We start from the raw sequence: 19,019 nt of genomic DNA, 5'->3' as shown, positions 1-19,019 counted from the left end.
TTCATGTTTACACACGTGTTCTATGTATTTACAGTGTGAACACGCGTGTCCATTATTTATACAGTAGGTGTGTGAGCACGGGAGTTCATGTTTACACACGTGTTCTATGTATTTACAGTGTGAACACACGTGTCCATCATGAAACACGGATATTTAGTAGCAGTATGACACGACTTATATATTGTTACACTGTTGCTATGAAGACGTTTATTGTATGAATTGTTATTGTTTCAGGTTGTATTCTATGAATTGTCACATATTTGTATTCAGTATTTATTATGAGTTACACTATTTATTGGTGTCATTTACACTGTTTTAGGTGTCAGTTGGTGAGTGTCGGCAGCTTAAGGCGAGGTTCTACTTCCATTTATAGCGCAGGACGACCTTTGATTATTTGTTAACCCATCCTCTGGAACTCCCTACCCCAACCCATCAGATTATCACCTACTCTCCTCTCCTTTAGGCGCACCCTGAAAACCCATCTCTTCAGGGAAGCCTACCCCACCCCCTGCTAACTGCCGACCTCCTCCACTCTTCCTACCACCCCATCCCCCACAGCTATCTCCTCCTGTGCCACCATCCCCCCCTCCTAGATTGTAAGCTCCAAGGATCAGGGCCCTCGATCCCCTCATGTATCACATTGTATTGGTATTGTTCTGTCACATGTTCTGTCCCCTCTGTAATGTACAGCGCTGAGCCAACTATCGGGGCTTTATAAATCCTGTATAATAATAATAATAATGGATGTAAAAGGCAATGTGTTTGCTGTGCTCCTCGGTGTCAGTGATCTCCCCTCCTATCAGCTGGTGAATGTTCTGCACGGCTCTGGATCCAGGAACTTTGTGCAGCTGTTGTTCTGTCTGTCCTCCTCTCTGCCATGGACAGCTGCTGCCCCCTCCTACATTTACCACCCCCTCCCCCTCCACCTGACACCACATTTCATCCCAGTCCAAGAAAACACAGAAACCCCGTTCTCCAGGCTGGGACTGAGAGAGATCAGATTCCGGGACTGCCAGAGGGAAGTCATATAATCGCAGCACTGATTACTGACACCACGCATGTCATGTAAGTGGCATTCTACTCCACTGACACCAATGTAAGGGACATACTACTCCTCTGACACCAATGTAAGGAGATACTACTCCACTGACACCAATGTAAGGGACATACTACTCCACTGACACCTGAAAGGATCTAGATAACTTCCATTTTGTATTATGTACGCAATTTTAAGTATTAAGTTAGTTTTTGTAGAGATATTAAAAGTTTAATGAAACTGTTTTTGGTTGTTCAAGGATGTATCAACAGAAGCTAACACGACCCTGACAATGTCTTTGTCTGGCTGTTTTCCCAGAAAGTTAGCCAAAATAATTTGTACCAAGAAATGTATATGTTATGTTTCATGTAGTCAGTTCATGATGGAAAGTTACAAGTTACAGTTTTGAAACTCGCTCCCCCCTCCCTTATTATTATCTGTAGTCTATATAATCTTATTAATGTCTAATAAACTTTGAACATCTCTGAACATAAGCTGTCGTGATTTCCGTGTTCAAGGGGTGTTCCCAGAATTCTGCTGATAAACCAGGAATCTCTCCACAGACCGGGGTTCTCTGAGGGGAAAAGAAAATCATTCCTTTCAGCTGGGGGCTCGTCCGGGATGACCACCCACCTCACTTGGTAAGTAAACCTTTTGTCTTTTTATGACTAAAAGCTCTTTCTTGCCCTGTGTTGAGGGAAGGTCTTGAATCATTCTGTATTGTCTATATAGACCCGTGATAACCTGTAGCTGCTTTTGGTAAAGCAGACTTAACTCTTTGGTAGAGTTACAAAATAGTGCACTATAAAAAAGGTGTTTTTGGTAAACACAGTTCTCTGGTAGAACACACTGTTTTTGGTAAAACAGTGAAGAGATAACTTTTGGGAAGTTATCAAGAGGTTAATAAGTCTGTGGAGCAGATTCTGGTTTATCTGTCTTTTGCTTTTTCTTTCTGTTGCGTAGAAGTATAAGATAATTTGTTGTGTGGAACAAAATAAGATTTGAAGCTAAAATTGTCTTATCCACTGTCTAAATATGGGTCAAGGTGGTAGTTACCCACCAGGTCCCCCAGAAAAGGGAGAAAATTGTAAGGATTATGTTGCTAGAGTTTGTGGAACGGACTATTATTTAATAAATCCCTGGGTGGTTTGTATGGCAGGCTGGACAGAAGCTATGGGGAGTACAGACCCATTCCCAAGAAAGGGGGCAAATGATCCTTTTCATACAGACATGGTTAAGGGATTATGTATGGGGGACAAACAAGCCTTTCCTTGGTATGAGGGGGACCCACAATGGGACCAAGCTTATATGAAGAAAGGGGGAGAAAACTGGTTAAAATGGTCACCGTATTGGGTTGATAATAGCAAGGGAAAGTTCAATTTGATTTTCTCTTTAAAACAAAAGAGGAAGTTGAAATTGGATACATTAAAAATATGCCAGGAAAAGCATCAATCTGAAAAGACGTGCAGACCCAAGATTGGACTGAAAACAGTTCAGACACCAACCCCACCCCCTCCGTATAATATATATCCTTCATTAAGTGGTTTTAAAAATGCTGCTGATGATGATTTTTTGATTAGTTTGGGGATGATTACACCCCAGCCTAATGCCCCTCCAGCCCCTGCTCCTGCCCCTCCAGTCCCTGCCCCTGTCCCTGCGCCACTTCCCGTCCCGGATCTACAACCAATACAGCCAGGCCCCTCCACTAGACCCAAACAGATTATTAGTATAAAATCACCAGAAGAGGGTAGCCAAGTTCAAGGCATCCTTACAGAGAATAATGACAACGAAGGAGAGTTGGAATACGAAGAACAGGGACAGGTAAATATAATAAAATTACAGAAAAAGGATGGTCAATGGAGAAGAAGTGACACCAGTCATAGAAAGGGCAGAGAGGTGGAGGAATTTAGAATGCAGCTTAGATCCATGGATAAGAAACCAGAGGGAAAAAGAGAAGATGAGGGGGCCGTAGGAGGAAAGGAGGTGGCTATAATGACACTACCTTTTCTCACAGCAGGAGAACTAATTCTAAAAAAACCCCATAGAATTAGAAGATATTAATAAGATTGTTAAACATTGTCCCAAGCCTACAGTATCTCCTGGAGGTACACTTGCTTATTTAAAAAAGGCATGTTTAGGAAGAAATTACACACAAGAAGATATGAGATTGATCATTGATGGTATTCTGGGAAATAATCCAGCTTGGGATTGGATAAATGTAAAAAGCATTAGTCACATAGAACCAAGTAATACACAGGCTACTGCCTATAAACTGAACACCACAGAAGGGAGAGAAACTATGTGGGAGGAGCTTGACACAGAACTAAAAAGGGTTTTCAAGAATAAGGCTTCCCTCCCTATTGCTACAGCATGTAAACAGAAGGTAGAAGAAACTGTTTCTCCTTACAACACACCTATCAATCCTGTCAAGAAGCCGGATGGCTCTTACAGGTTTGTACAAGATTTGAGGGCCATAAATAATTTGGTAGTTCCATTAGCCCCAATAGTGTCTGATGTGCCATCACTCCTCACCTCCATTCCGTCCGATGCAGAATACTTTACAGTGATTGATTTAACAAATGCATTCTTTTCGGTTCCTGTGGACCACCAGACGAGGGCGCTATTTGCATTTACGTTCCGTAACCGCCAGTTGACCTGGTGTAGATTGCCCCAGGGCTATGTAGATTTGTTTGCAGTCTACTCACTTGCCCTCCAGACCACACTGAGGTCCTGGACCCCTCCCAATGGTTCGGTCCTCATTATATATGTGGATGACCTATTGATTTGTAGTTCAAGTCAGGAGGCCAGTCAGGAGGATAGTTGGTCTCTGTTAGAATGGTTGTCAGGGAATGGTCACAAAGCATCTAAAAAGAAATTGCAATGGTGCCAAAAACAGGTTGAATACCTTGGTTTTATTCTAAGTCATGGTGAGAGGAATGTCAGTCACAAAAGATCTGCGGCTCTTGTGGGTCTGCCCCGCCCACAAACGAAAAAGGACATGCTAACTTTTCTTGGTATGATTGGTTACTGCCGCCAATGGATACCTGATTGTTCATTCTATGATCACACTCTGAGGTCTGCCACACTTTCAGAATCACCTGACATTCTCACATGGTCAAATTAAATGGTTGATGCCTTTGTGTACCTGAAGAATGCTATGGTAACGGCCCCTGGTCTTGGACTACCTGACTATAAGAAAATGTTTAATCTGTTTGCTAGGGAAAATTGTACAACTATGGGGGGGGGTCCTGGCTCAGGAACATGGAGGCAAGCTCCACCCTGTAGCTTTTTTTTCCAAAGTAGTGCCAACTCAGGTTCAGGGCATGCCTGCTTGTCTGAGAGCTGTTGCATCGTGCGCAATTCTGGTGGAGATGGCTATTTCTTTCACATTGGGACATGAAACTACCCTACACACCACACACCAAGTGTCCTTACTACTGAAAAACATACACACTCAACACATGTCAGCACAAAGGTTGAGCGGATATGAAGTGATTCTTCTATCTGATTCCAACTTGATTATTAAATATTCTTCAGCAAATTCAGGTCCTGTTCCAATTTTGAATGCCCTACTGGGGCTAAAGGGGGAACAGGATGAAGTGGCACCAGAACACAATTGTATAACCCACATACAGCAAGACACTTCCCCTAGGTCCGACATGTCAGCTGTGGCTCTTGATGGGGCCCCAGATGTGTTTGTTGATGGTTCATGTTCTAGGCCAAATGATAATACTTACCATGCAGGATACGGCATTGTGCAACTTCCTGACAAAATACTCGAGGCAAAGCCAATCCCATATCAGTCAGCCCAAGCAGCCCAACTGATTGCCCTTACAAGAGCATGTCAATTATTTGCAGGGCAGGATGTCAACATTTACACAGACTCCAAGTACGCCCATGGTGCTGTACATGATTTTGGGGTCATTTGGGAGAGAAGAGGATTCATTGCTGCTGATGGCAAAACCATATCTCACTTTTCCTTGATATCTGATCTACTCAAAGCCATACAGTTACCAAAAACATTAGCCATTCTACATTGCAGGGCACATACAAATCGCAGAGATCATATTGCCAAAGGAAATGCATTAGCAGATAAGGTAGCAAAGGAAGCCGCATTACAACAGGTGGCCAGTGAACAGATGTCTATGCCCACTTCAGGCATCACAACCACCCCATATGACCAGATGTATGCAGATTTACAGAAATTTGCTACAAAAATCGATTTAGCAGACTGGGATGGTTCTGGAGCACAACTAGATCCAGCTTCTGGTCTATTGTGCTTAGAGGGGAAACCATGCATTCCCATGTCAAGTGCCCCATTGTTCATTGCACAGTACCACGGTCTAGGACATAGAGGATGGAAAACAACATGTGAAACATTATTGCAGGATTTTTACATTACAGGTTTATCTAGGTTGGTGAAAGAATATGTTTCCAGGTGCATTACATGTATAAGGAACAATCCACAAAACCCAAAGAAATCACAACACCAGCATCTAGTGTCCCCAACTACACCTTTCACCCATTTACAAATAGATTTTACCCACATGCCAAAAACAGGACAGAGGCAAGAGTTTTTGTTGGTAATGGTGGATATGTTCAGCAGATGGGTGGAAGCATTTGTCACTAATAAAGAAGATGCGCAGACTGTAGTCAGAATTCTCACACAGGAGATAATACCCAGATGGGGATGTCCGCTGCAGATAAATTCTGATAACGGACCAGCCTTTGTGGCCAAGGTATGTCAAGATTTGGTAAAGGTACTTAAGATAGATTGGAAGTTTCATATTCCCTATCATCCTCAAAGTTGGGGTATAGTAGAAAGGATGAACAGGGCAATCAAGGATAAGTTGAGGAAGGCCACTGGAGGAACCTATACCCACTGGAAGAAGATGTTACCTGCAATTCTAGCAGAGGTAAGAATGACACCTAATAAGACTACAGGGTTATCTCCTTTTGAAATATTAATGGGAAGACCGTTCCCCACTCCTTGGGCTAGACAGCCACTTATGTTAGAAAGAGGGGACCTTGACCTGGTACAACAAGAACATGTGAGAAAATTGATTCAGAGTTTAGATAAGGTTGAAAGAAATGTTGCTCGCACTTCTCCTTTATCTTTTCAGGAACCAACACACCTTTTCCAAGTGGGAGATGTCGTAGTGGTCCGCCAACTCGCTAAAGACAAGAAGCAAGGCTGCCCCTTTGGACCACCTACTACGGTGATAGCGGTTACCAGAACGGCTGTTCTGGTGGAGAATTCCCAGTCCTGGATCCATGCTAGTCGAGTGAAGAAGGTGAACCAAACACCTGAGAAATACGAAACGGTAAAAGGAGGTGAAGTATGAGAGAAAAATCCTTGAAGAGTGGGTGAAGTAAGTGAAAAAGGCCCTGAAGATGAAATTTTTTACTGCCCCTCATGGTGCTTTGAAGATCTGGGTCCTATTGGGCACACTGACTGCTCTTTTTCCTGCCAGTATGGATCCTAACTAACTGTATTTATCACCCTGAGGACTTGGGCCTAATAAAAGGTATCTGTGGTCAAGGACTAGTTTTAAATGAGACCCAGATAACCAAAAGTGAAAGAAAGTCAAAAAGAAAGTTTTGAAGAGAACAATCCTTTTTCAGGAAAAATGTTGATGATGCAGTTTAAATCTGCTTATGCTCAAAAGTCAGGTTCTGATAAATGTTGGATCTGTAGTAAGTTACATCCGAGCACATAGGAAATTCCTCTTCTGGCCGCTCCAGTCAAAATATTTTTGTTAATAAAAGGGAATGTAAGTATTGGTTTGACCAATATTACTTCTAATGCCACCATATCTTTTCCAACTCTGGGAGTCACTCAACTCCCCGATTGGTGTTTTAGACTGGGGAATACTTCCCACAAGGGAAGGGGAATGTGCTCTCAGTCCATATTAAACATATCTGATCCTGGAAGGAGGGATGGAACTTCTTCTGTGAAACTCTGGCAAGTAAATGGTAAAACCCTGAATGAAAGTTTAGAAGGGATACAAGATAATGTGGGGAAAACTATGTTTGGAAAAGTTTTTATTTTACACTTGTTGTCACCCCTGAATTTCAGTCTGCAATACAAAAATTGCCGATCTCCTTGGGAAACAATACCTATATCTGTTGTGGTAAGATCTGTTACCCTTGGATACCGAGTAATGTCCAAGGCTGGTGCTATGTAGCCCAATTAGTGCCAATTATGGCAGCTATAGACCAGAAGGAACACCAGGTAAAAGCCAGTACATACCCAAAACACCAACTAACTCTGAGACAGAGAAGGGAAACCAAACAAGAAAAGGTAGATCTATTCTCTACAGGGGATAAGGTTTGGTCATGGTTCCCTACCTACACGGGATGGGGAATAACACTCATGAACAAAATAAATAATTACACAAACATTATTGATGACATACTGGAGAGGAACTCTAAGGACATGGGGTTGCTAAATACTGAGACCAGAGCTATTAGAAAACAGCTGGAGATGCAAGAATTAGCTATTGAAAGTATGAGTGCTGCTCTGACAGGTCTGTGTGAGATGACAGAGGACTATGAATGTTGTACTTGGATATATAATACCACAATGACTGTTCCAGATTATTATGAAATAATAAAGCAACACAGGGAACAGGTAGATGGTTTGATGGAAGAAGCTAGAGCTATAGGAAAGGATGGATGGACTCCTTTTGATTGGTTAGGATCAGGATTTGGTTCCATCTTTTCATGGATGAAAGGTATTGCTGTAAGCATAGTCATGATATTGTTTTTTGTTTTATCTTTATATCTATGTTTTAAATGCTCATTATATTGTATTGCTAGAGCTACCAAGCCGCAAAATACAAATGAAGGTTATCTGGCTATGTAAAGAATTGAGATCATGTTCATGATCTTAGAGGGGATTGAAAGGATCTAGATAACTTCCATTTTGTATTATGTACGCCATTTTAAGTATTAAGTTAGCTTTTTGTAGAGATATTAGAAGTTTAATGAAACTGGTTTTGGTTGTTCAAGGATGTATCAACAGAAGCTAACACGACCCTGACAATGTCTTTGTCTGGCTGTTTTCCCAGAAAGTTAGCCAAAACAATTTGTACCAAGAAATGTATATGTTATGTTTCATGTAGTTAGCTCATGATGGAAAGTTACAAGTTACAGTTTTGAAACTCGCTCCCCCCTCCCTTATTTTATCTGTAGTCTATATAATCTTATTAATGTCTAATAAACTTTGAACATCTCTGAACATAAGCTGTCGTGATTTCCGTGTTCAAGGGGTGTTCCCAGAATTCTGCTGATAAACCAGGAATCTCTCCACAGACCGGGGGTCTCTGAGGGGAAAAGAAAATCATTCCTTTCAGGGGGGAGATCACTGATGGAGGGCACAGTCTCTGATGGGGGTGCTGCTTCTGATTGAGTGCTGTGTTGAAGGAGTGGGATGCAGTTAAACACAGCAGTTGAACTAAAGCAGGAGAACTTCAGCAGCAGGAAGACACAACAACAGCAAGAAACTCTCCTGCACGCTGGACAGACTGCAAGCAAACACCCTGGGAAACATCTCCTACATGCCTGAGTCCCACTCCGTGTACCTTTATATAATACACCCCTCTTCTCCTTATCATATTACTATCCTCTGTTCCCAAATCTCATTTCTTTACCCCTCTGCTCCACCCCAAAACTTGTACATCTCCCCCTCATTGCTATCATCTCCCTACTATTGCTCTCATCACCTCCCCAAAATGCCTCTTCCTCTCCTCCTTCTCATTTTCCTCTCCTCCATTCCCAAAATCCATTCACTATATCCCTCTGCCCCTCCCAAACAATTGTATATTGTGTCCTCACTGCTTCCTTCACCCCTCAACGGCACCCACCACCTCCTCCTATTACTCCGCTCTCCCACTGACCCGAACACCTCCACTAGTAGTTTCTCACGCTCCTGCACATCCCGCTCCCATGCCACCTTTCTCACCCTTCTCCTCCTCCTAACCGCGGGAGATATCTCCCCGAATCCTAGCCCTCCACCACCTCCCTCACCCGCGCAACACCCTCCCGCCTCCACGTTCCGCCGCAACCCCCGCAACTTAGTATCTGTCCCCCTGCTCCCTAAATCTCCCCCCCTGTTTTCATGTGCACTCCTGAACGCCCGATCGGTGTGCAACAAGCTTACCGCCATCCACAACCTCTTTGTTTCCCGCTCCCTCAACCTCCTAGCAATTACAGAAACCTGGATCCAGCCCACTGACTCTACCTCCCCTGCTGCACTCTCCTACGGAGGTCTCACCTGGACCCACTCACCCAGGCCTAACGGTCGTAAAGGTGGTGGGGTTGGTCTGCTCCTGCCACCACAGAGCACCTTCCAAGTCCTCCCAAACCCCCCCTCCCTATCCTTCTCCTCCTTCGAGGCCCACTGCGTCCGACTATTCTCCCCAACCCCCCTGAAGATTGCTGTGATATACCGGCCTCCTGGATCCATATCCTGCTTCCTGGATGACTTTTCCTCCTGGCTACCCTTCCTCTCCTCTGAGCTACCCACCATCATCCTTGGGTATTTCAACATCCCTGTCAACCTCAACAACCCGGACACATCCCATCTCCTCTACTTAACCTCCTCCTTTGCACTTGCACAGTGCATACAATCCACCACCCACTCCGACGGCAATATCCTTGATCTTGTCTTCTCCAACCGCTGCGCTCCCCACAACCTCACTAAAACCCCCTTCCCTCTCTCTGACCACAGCCTTATTACCTTCTCTATCTCCTCATCCTCCAACGCCTACCCCTCCAAATGTCACACTACTACCAGCCATAACCGCCGCAACCTTAACCCTGCCCCCTCCACTCTGCAACTGATCAACTCCATGACAGCATCCTCCCCCTGTCCTGCCCCGACTTGGCTATGACTGCCTACAACAACGCGCTGTCAACAGCCCTTGACTCACTAGCGCCTCTAACCACATGCAACATCAAACCCCGACCGCTCCAGCCCTGGCAGACTGATCACACCAAAACCCTCAAACAACATAGTCGTGCCCTGGAGCGACTATGGCGCAAAACCAAATCCCAACAAGCCTTCGCCCGCTACACATCTGCCTTCCACACCTACACCTCCTCCCTCCATACTGCCAAACAAGCCTACTTCCTGACCCTCATCAAGGCCTTCTCCTCCAATCCTTGCCGACTCTTCTCCACCTTCAACTCTCTACTCTCGCCACCCCCACCTCCACCCAGCACCTCACTCACTGCCCTTGAGATTGCCAATCACTTCAAAAACAAGACTGACACAATCCGCAAGGACATCGCCGCAACTCACATGCCCTCTCAACCTGTCCCCTCTCACACAGCTGCCCCCTCATCCTCCCTCCCCCTCGACATAACCAGCAGGGACTTCGTTGCTGCTCAAACTCCCTCCAACCCCGTTCCCCTTCACTCAGCTACCCCCTCATCACCCCTCTCCCACGGCCTCACCACTGCTCTGACCTCCACTTCCACCCCACCCTACATTCCTCATACTGAAGCCCCCCAACACTCCGCACCTTTGACCTTACTACCATCGAGGAAGTCTCCAAGATCCTCTCTGATGCCCGCCTCACCACCTGCCCCCTCGACCCTATCCCCTCACAACTCCTACAACCTCCCTCCCCCTCCATCATACGCTCCCTCACCCACATCTTCAATCTCCCCCTCTCCTCCGGCACTTTCCCCTCCCCTCTGAAACATGCACACATCACCCCCATACTGAAAAAGCCCTCCCTGGATCCCAATGACCCGAACAACCTCAGACCCATCTCCCTGCTCCCATTTACATCTAAACTCCTCGAGGGCCTAGTCTACACCCGCCTATGCTCTCACCTCAACGACAACAACCTCCTCAACCCCCTACAGTCCGGCTTCCGTCCCCTACACTCCACCGAAACTGCCTTACTCAAACTCTCCAACGACCTGCTAACCGCTAAAGCTAATGGCCACTATTCAGTGCTCCTACTCCTTGACCTCTCTGCGGCCTTTGACACAGTCGACCACCCCCTCCTCCTCAAAAAACTACACTCCCTCGGCCTCAGAGATTCTGCTCTCTCCTGGCTCTCATCCTACCTGTCACAACGCTCCTTCAGCGTTACCTATAATGCTACCACCTCCCCCTCTCTCCCCCTCTCTGTTGGGGTCCCTCAAGGCTCTGTCCTCGGGCCCCTTCTCTTCTCCATCTATACCTCCTCCCTTGGCCAACTCATACACTCTCACGGCTTCAACTACCACCTCTATGCCGACGACACACAAATCTATCTCTCAACCCCCCACCTCACCCCCTCGGTCTCAGCCCGAATCACACACCTACTGAGCGACATATCAGACTGGATGTCGCTCCACTTCCTTAAACTGAACCTCTCCAAAAGCGAGTTTCTTGTCTTCCCCCCAGCCCGGACACCACCCCCCATTGACTTCTCCATCACATCCAACAACACCATCATCAAACCCGCCCCACAGGCCAGAATACTTGGTGTCATTCTGAACTCCAACTTATCCTTCCAGCCCCAAGTCCAATCTTTAACAAACTCATGCAGACTCCACCTCCGCAACATCGCCAAAATCCGCACGTTCCTAACCCCAGAAACCACTAAACAGCTCATCCACTCCCTCATCATATCACGACTCGACTACTGCAACTCCCTCCTCACTGGCCTGCCTCGCCGCTGGCTATCCCCGCTTCAGTCGATCCTGAATACGGCTGCCAGACTCATTCACCTTTCCAACCGCTCTGTCTCCACCACCCCCCTCTGCCAATCCCTCCACTGGCCTCCATTCACTGTCCTCCACCCCCCTCTGCCAATCCCTTCACTGGCTTCCGATTGCGCAACGGATCAAATTCAAAATCCTAACACTGACGTACAAAGCCGTCCACCATACTGCCCCGAACTACATCACTGACCTAATATCCAAGTACCGCCCAACACGCACACTCCGCTCCTCACAAGACCTCCTTCTCTCTAGTTCCCTGGTCTCCTCCTCCCACGCCCGCCTCCAGGACTTCTCCAGGGTGTCACCCATCCTCTGGAACTCCCTACCCCAATCCATCAGATTATCACCTACTCTCCTCTCCTTTAGGCGCACCCTGAAAACCCATCTCTTCAGGGAAGCCTACCCCACCACCTGCTAACTTGCTGACCTCCTCCACTCTTCCTACCACTCCATCCCCCACAGCTATCTCCTCCTGTGCGACCATCCCCCCCTCCTAGATTGTAAGCTCGAAAGAGCAGGGCCCTCGATCCCCTCATGTATTGCATTGTATTGGTATTGTTCTGTCACATGTTCTGTCCCTCTTTGTAATGTACAGCGCTGAGCGAACTATTGGCGCTTTATAAATACTGTATAATAATAATAATAGGAGGGAGGGGATAGTGGTACAGGAGGAAGTGGCTGTGGGTGATGCAGTGGTAGGAGGAGTGGAGGGGATTGGCTGTTAGGTGAGGGTGGGGTAGGCTTCCCTGAAGAGATGGGATTTCAGGGTGTGCCTTAAGGTGAGGAGGGTAGGTGACAGTCTGATGGATTGGGGTAGTGAGTTCCAGAGGATGGTGGAAGTCCTGGAGAAGTCCTGAAGTCATGCGTGGGAGATTGAGAGCAGGGAGCTAGAACGTAGGAGGTCTTGTGAGGAGCGAAGATTACGGGTAGGGTGGTATTTGGGTATCAGGTCGGTGAGTTAGTTTGGGGCAGCGTTATGAATGGCTTTGTATGTCTGTGTTAGTAGTTTGAATTTAATGTGTTGGGCAATCAGGAGCCAGTAGAGCAGCGGTTCTCAACCTGGGGGTCGCGACCCCTTTGGGGGTCGAACGACCATTTCCCAGGGGTCGCCTAAGACCATCGGAAAACACATATTTCCGATGGTCTTAGGAACCGAGACACCACTGCAGTCTCCGGCGATGTGTGGGCGGGATGATACGCTGCTGTCACCTGGCCACACCTCCGGGATCACTCAGCAGCTCCGCCTCCTCGCCGCTGATTGGCCACCGGAACTGTAGCTTAGGAGAGGCACACAGGCGGCCAATCACCGGCGAGGAGGTGGAGCTTGGAGAGGAGGAGCTGAGCGGCAGCGCGTATATCAAAGAAGACCGAGGGAGCTGCCGGAGCGAGTGAAGAGGAGAGCGGCCAGAGAAGGAAGACAGCTGACAGGTAAGTGAGAGAGCGAGCCCAGGCTGGAGCAGGGGTCAGCAAAGTAAGTATCATTGGTGTCAGTGGGAGGAATAGTGCCCCATCATTTGTGTCACTAATACCAACGATGGGGCACTATTCCTCCCCCCACTGACACCAACGATGGGGCACTATTCCTCCCCCCACTGACACCAACGATGGGGCACTATTCCTCCCCCCACTGACACCAACGATGGGGCACTATTCCTCCCCCCACTGACACCAACGATGGGGCACTATTCCTCCCCCCACTGACACCAACGATGGGGCACTATTCCTCCCCCAACTGACACCAACGATGGGGCACTATTCCTCCCCCCACTGACACCAACGATGTGGCACTATTCCTCCCCCCACTGACACCAATGATGTGGCACTATTCCTCCCCCCACTGACACCAACGATGGGGCACTATTCCTCCCCCCACTGACACCAACGATGGGGCACTATTCCTCCCCCACTGACACCAACGATGGGGCAGTATTCCTCCCCCCACTGACACCAACGATGGGGCACTATTCCTCCCCCCACTGACACCAACGATGGGGCACTATTCCTCCCCCCACTGACACCAACGATGGGGCACTATTCCTCCCCCCACTGACACCAACGATGGGGCACTATTCCTCCCCCCACTGACACCAACGATGGGGCACTATTTCCCCCCCCCCTGACCCCAATGATGGGGCACTATTCTCCCCTCCACCACACTGACATCAATGATGGGGCACTATTCCTCCCACTGACACCAATGATGGGGCACTATTCCTCCCCCCACTGACACCAATGATGGGACACTATTTCCCCCCCCCCCCCGACCCCAATGATGGGGCACTATTCTCCCCTCCACCACACTGACATCAATGATGGGGCACTATTCCTCCCACTGACACCAATGATGGGACACTATTCCTCCCACTGACACCAATGATGGGGCACTATTCCTCCCACTGACACCAATGATGTGGCACTATTCCTCCCACTGACACCAGTGATGGAGCACTACTCCTCCCACTGACACCAGTGATGGGGCACTACTCCCCCCACTGACACCAGTGATGGAGCACCACTCCCCCCACTGACACCAATGATGGGGCACTACTCCCCCCACTGACACCAATGATGGGGCACTACTCCTCCCACTGACACCAATGATGGGGCACTATTCCTCCCACTGACACCAATGATAGGGCACTATTCCTCCCACTGACTCCAACGATGGGGCACTATTCCTCCCACTGACACCAACGATGGGGCACTATTCCTCCCACTGATACCAACGATGGGGCACTATTCCTCCCACTGATACCAACGATGGGGCACTATTCCTCCCACTGACACCAACGATGGGGCACTATTCCTCCCACTGACACCAACGATGGGGCACTATTCCTCCCACTGACACCAACGATGGGGCACTATTCCTCCCACTGACACCAACGATGGGGCACTATTCCTCCCACTGACACCAACGATGGGGCACTATTCCTCCCACTGACACCAACGATGGGGCACTATTCCTCCCACTGACACCAGTGATGGGGCACTATTCCTCCCACTGACACCAGTGATGGGGCACTATTCATCCCACTGATATCAGTGATGGGGCACTATTCCTCCCACTGATACCAACGATGGGGCACTATGCATCCCACTGACATCAGTGATGGGGCACTATTCCTCCCACTGACACCAGTGATGGGGCACTATTCATCCCACTGACATCAGTGATGGGGCACTATTCCTCCCACTGATACCAATGATGGGGCACTATTCCTCCCACTGATACCAACGATGGGGCACTATTCCTCCCACTGATACCAATGATGGGGCACTATTCATCCCACTGACATCAGTGATGGGGCACTATTCCTCCCACTGATACCAATGATGGGGCACTATTCCTCCCACTGATACCAACGATGGGGCACTATTCCTCCCACTGATACCAACGATGGGGCACTATTCATCCCACTGACATCAGTGATGGGGCACTACTCCTTCCACTGACACCAATGACATGGCACTACTCCTCCCACTGCAAAATTACAGTTATGAAGTAGCAATGAAAATAATTTTATGGTTGGGGGTCACCACAACATGAGGAACTGTATTAAGGGGTCGCGGCATTAGAAAGGTTGAGAACCACTGCAGTAGAGGGAATGACAGAGGGGGGGTGGTGGCAGAGGCGGAGTGGTTGGTAAGGTGGATGAGTCTGGCCGCTGAGTTCAGGATAGACTGAAGCGGGGATAGTCTGTGATGAGGTAGGCCAGTGAAAAGGGAGTTGCAGTAGTCCAGACGTGAAATAATAAGGGAGTGAACGAGTTGTTTAGTAGTGTCTGGGGTTAGGAAAGTACGTATTTTGGAGATGTTGCGGAGGCGGAGCCTGCATGAGTTTGCCAACGATTGGACATGGGGTTTGAAGGACAGGTTTGAGTCTAGAGTGACACCTAGGACTTTGGCTTGCGGGGTGGGACTGATGGTGGCGTTGTTGGTCATGAAGGAGAGGGTGGGGGGGCGCGGGCTGGGGAGAAAATCACGAGCTCGGTTTTGGAAAGGTCCAATTTGAGGAAATGGAGCGACATCCAGTCTGATATGTCGTTCAGTAGGTGGGTGATACGGGCAGAGACTGAAGGGGTGAGGCGAGGGGTGGAGAGGTAAATTTGCATGTCATCATCATAGAGGTGATAGTTGAAGCCGTGGGAGTGTATCAGTTTGCCGAAGGAGGAGGTGTAGATGGAGAAGAGAAGGGGCCCGAGGACAGAGCCTTGGGGGACCCCAACAGAGAGGGGGAGAGAGGGGGAGGTGGTAGCGTTATAGAAAACGCTGAAGGAACGTTGGGATAGATAGGATGAGAGCCAGGAGAGAGCGGAGTCTCTGATGCCGAGGGAGTGTAGTTTATTAAGGAGGAGGGGGTGGTCAACTGTGTCGAAGGCCGCAGAAAGGTCAAGGAGTAAGAGGACTGAGTAATGGCCATTAGTTTTGGTGGTTAGCAGGTCGTTAGTGATAGTGTAGGGGACAGAAGCCAGACTGTAGGGGATCGAGGAGGTTGTTGTCAGTGAGGTGGGCGCTTAGGCGATTGTAGGCTAAGTGCTCGAGGAGTTTGGAAGTAAATGGCAGCAGGGAGATGGGTCTAAGGTTGTTCAGGTCGGTGGGGTCCAGGGAGGGTTTTTTGAGTATGGGAGTGATATGCGTGTGCTTTAGGGGGAGAGGAATGCACCAGTAGAGAGGGAGAGATTGAAGATGTGGGTGAGGGAGCGTAGGATGGAGGAGGAGGGTGACCAGAGGAGTTGTGTGGGGACAGGGTCAAAGGGGCAAGTGGTGAGGCGTGCTTCTGAGAAGACCTTAGTGACCTCCTCAGTGGTAGCAAGTGTCTTGGAAATTTGCTTTTAACAAATTTTTCCTTACCGTGAGTACCCGCAGTTGGATGCGCAGCAATCCCCCATAAAGCTATGTGAATTTTGCTTACCGCGACTGCAGCTTAACTCCACGATTCCTGCGCCTCCAACTGGTTTAGCTCTGTTGATATGTGGAGAAAATGGAGCTCCCGTTACCCAGGAATGATCACACGACACTCTCAGGTTGCAGTTTTAATTCACTCTGAGACTGGCTCTAACCCCAGACTCCTGTTTTATTAAAAGCACACACACGCTCCCCCACATGAGGGTCAGGTCAATCCCCTCCCACAGAACAATGTATAGGGAGTGTCCATACACAGAATATACATCCTGATTGGAGTGTAGCCTTTCCTCTTATCTATACTGGAAACCAGTTACACCAGTCCTCCTCTCCCCCATAAGCTCTCTGTGGAGAGCGAACTTCCCATCCTTTACATGCTATCATCTCCTAGTAGTATGTACATTGTCTGTACAAGCATCCCTTATATTAAACAGTGTCAGTCTGTATCTGAATGGGCCCGATACGATCTTTATTAAAACACATCCATCCAGATACAGTTCAGGTCTGTAGTGGCTTGCAGAGATATCCATGAGCCTACACGCGGAGTTCGCACTGCCCAGCGCCTGGCTATACAAAGTCCATGTGGTACTATGCTGCTGATATGTGGATACAGGCCCGCAGGGGATGAGAGCGTTGCGAAGCGTGTTGTGCGAAGTCATGGAGTCATGTTGGAAGGAAGGAGGAGGGGTACGGTATGAGAAAGGTAACAGGTAAGAAGGGGTGTAGAAGGCCATTCGTGGCCTAAAAGGTGGGTTCCCTAAGGACACCCTTAATCAGGGTTGGCCAGGGAACAATAGCCCAAGTGTTATTAAATAACCAATAACACAGGGGCTAGGGTGGAGTGTGCAGGGACGCGGACCGTGAGGGTGACAGCTGCGTATTTAATAAATGGTGGCTAGGTCCCGATAGAGAAAAAAAAAAGCTGGTGTATAAAAAGAACATTCAAGAAAATCAGGGGTCCTAGACTCAGGCGGCACTAGTAGTGCTAGTTGGATAACGTTGGTGCAAGGGTATGGTATCTCAAACCGCCAGAACCCAGGATCCCAAATATAAACTACAGTGGAGCTCAGGAGGGGGGGTGTAGAACAATCCCCAGATATTGGGGCTACCAAAATTTAACAGGGAAAGGTAGAGTGGATAACTACGGTGGTAACCGCCATGGTGATAACTAAACAAGTACACCTTACGATGCATGTGGCGAAAAAAAAGGAAAAAGAAAAATAAGCATGGAATATTGTTCAGTCCATGGTATCTTGCGAAGGTAGGCCCGGAGACGAAAAACGTCCCCGCTTGTGGAAATTGAGTTGACCTTCAACTGCACTTGTGGAGAGGGACTTCCGCGATGTGGACCTCCGCTTGGCGCTTTCTGAAGACGTCGCTGGGGAATGTAGTTGCAGGTTCCGTAGGGTGTCTAAAAGGTCTTCTGGAGTCTTGCAGGTGTAATCTCGGGATTGGTATCGGAAACGCACTGCGAAGGGGAAGCTCCACCTATATTGTATAGCGTGGTGTTGGAGTACTTGTAGGTGGGGTTTCATTGCCCTGCGCTTGGATGTGGTTGCGGGGCATAGATCTTGGAACAATTGGTAGGTATGACCTTGGAACTGTAGAGATTCTGCATTACGGGCAGCCTGCAGGAGTTGCTCCCTGGTACGGAAAAAGTGGAGCTTGGCTATAATATCGCGTGGTGGACCATCCGCACGTCGTGGTGCTAACGCCCTGTGAAATCTATCCAATTCTAATCTGTCAATTGGGATAGCGGGAACAAGCTCTTGGAACAAAACTGTTATCGTTGATTGGACATCAACAATCGTTTCCGGAAGGCCACGGATACGCAGGTTTGAGCGCCGTGCTCAGTTTTCAAAGTCCTCCAGTCGTGTTAATAATGTAGCGTTTTCGTCACGCAGAAGATCAAGGTCATCCGTAAGCGTCTGAAGCGAAGCATCAAGACCATCTACCCTCTGTTCTAGGTCCGCAGTGCGTTGTCCTAGCTCACGGATTTCCCTAGAAAGTGTGGCAGTGATGCGGTCCGAGGTTTGCTTCAAAGCTTTGTGTAGCATTTTTTCAAATCGTGATAGAAGGTCAGGGGGTGTAAGGTCAGGTGTCAGGGCTTGTGCAGGGGCATCTGTCTCATTGTTGGACTCACCCTCAGACGTGCAGGGATGGCTGGGCTGCGGATCCTGTAGGGCTGCATATGCCCCTGCTGCTTGCTTGCTTCCACGTGTTGGAACGGCGGCCATCTTTGTGGAGGCCTTTGCCAAGGCCTCTTTAATAGTTTTGGTCGATGGGGGGACCTGATGCCTGGGTGCCCCTTTAACCATTTTGCTGCTTGCTAAGGGGGGGGCTGTTATAC

General features: G+C 48.3%; 1 protein-coding gene across 1 annotated transcript in view; it reads left to right on the top strand.

The window, feature by feature from the left end:
• The window catches only part of LOC149436236 (EMILIN-1-like), a 145,161-nt gene that overhangs the window by 124,795 nt on the left and 1,347 nt on the right, over positions 1-19,019 (top strand). The window lies entirely within an intron of this gene.

This window comes from Staurois parvus, unplaced genomic scaffold (genome assembly GCF_062004578.1).
Source record: "Staurois parvus isolate SC_StPar_1 unplaced genomic scaffold, SC_StPar_1.0 ptg001396l, whole genome shotgun sequence".
NCBI classification, from domain to species: domain Eukaryota; kingdom Metazoa; phylum Chordata; class Amphibia; order Anura; family Ranidae; genus Staurois; species Staurois parvus.
This window is presented reverse-complemented; position numbering and strand designations above follow the sequence as displayed.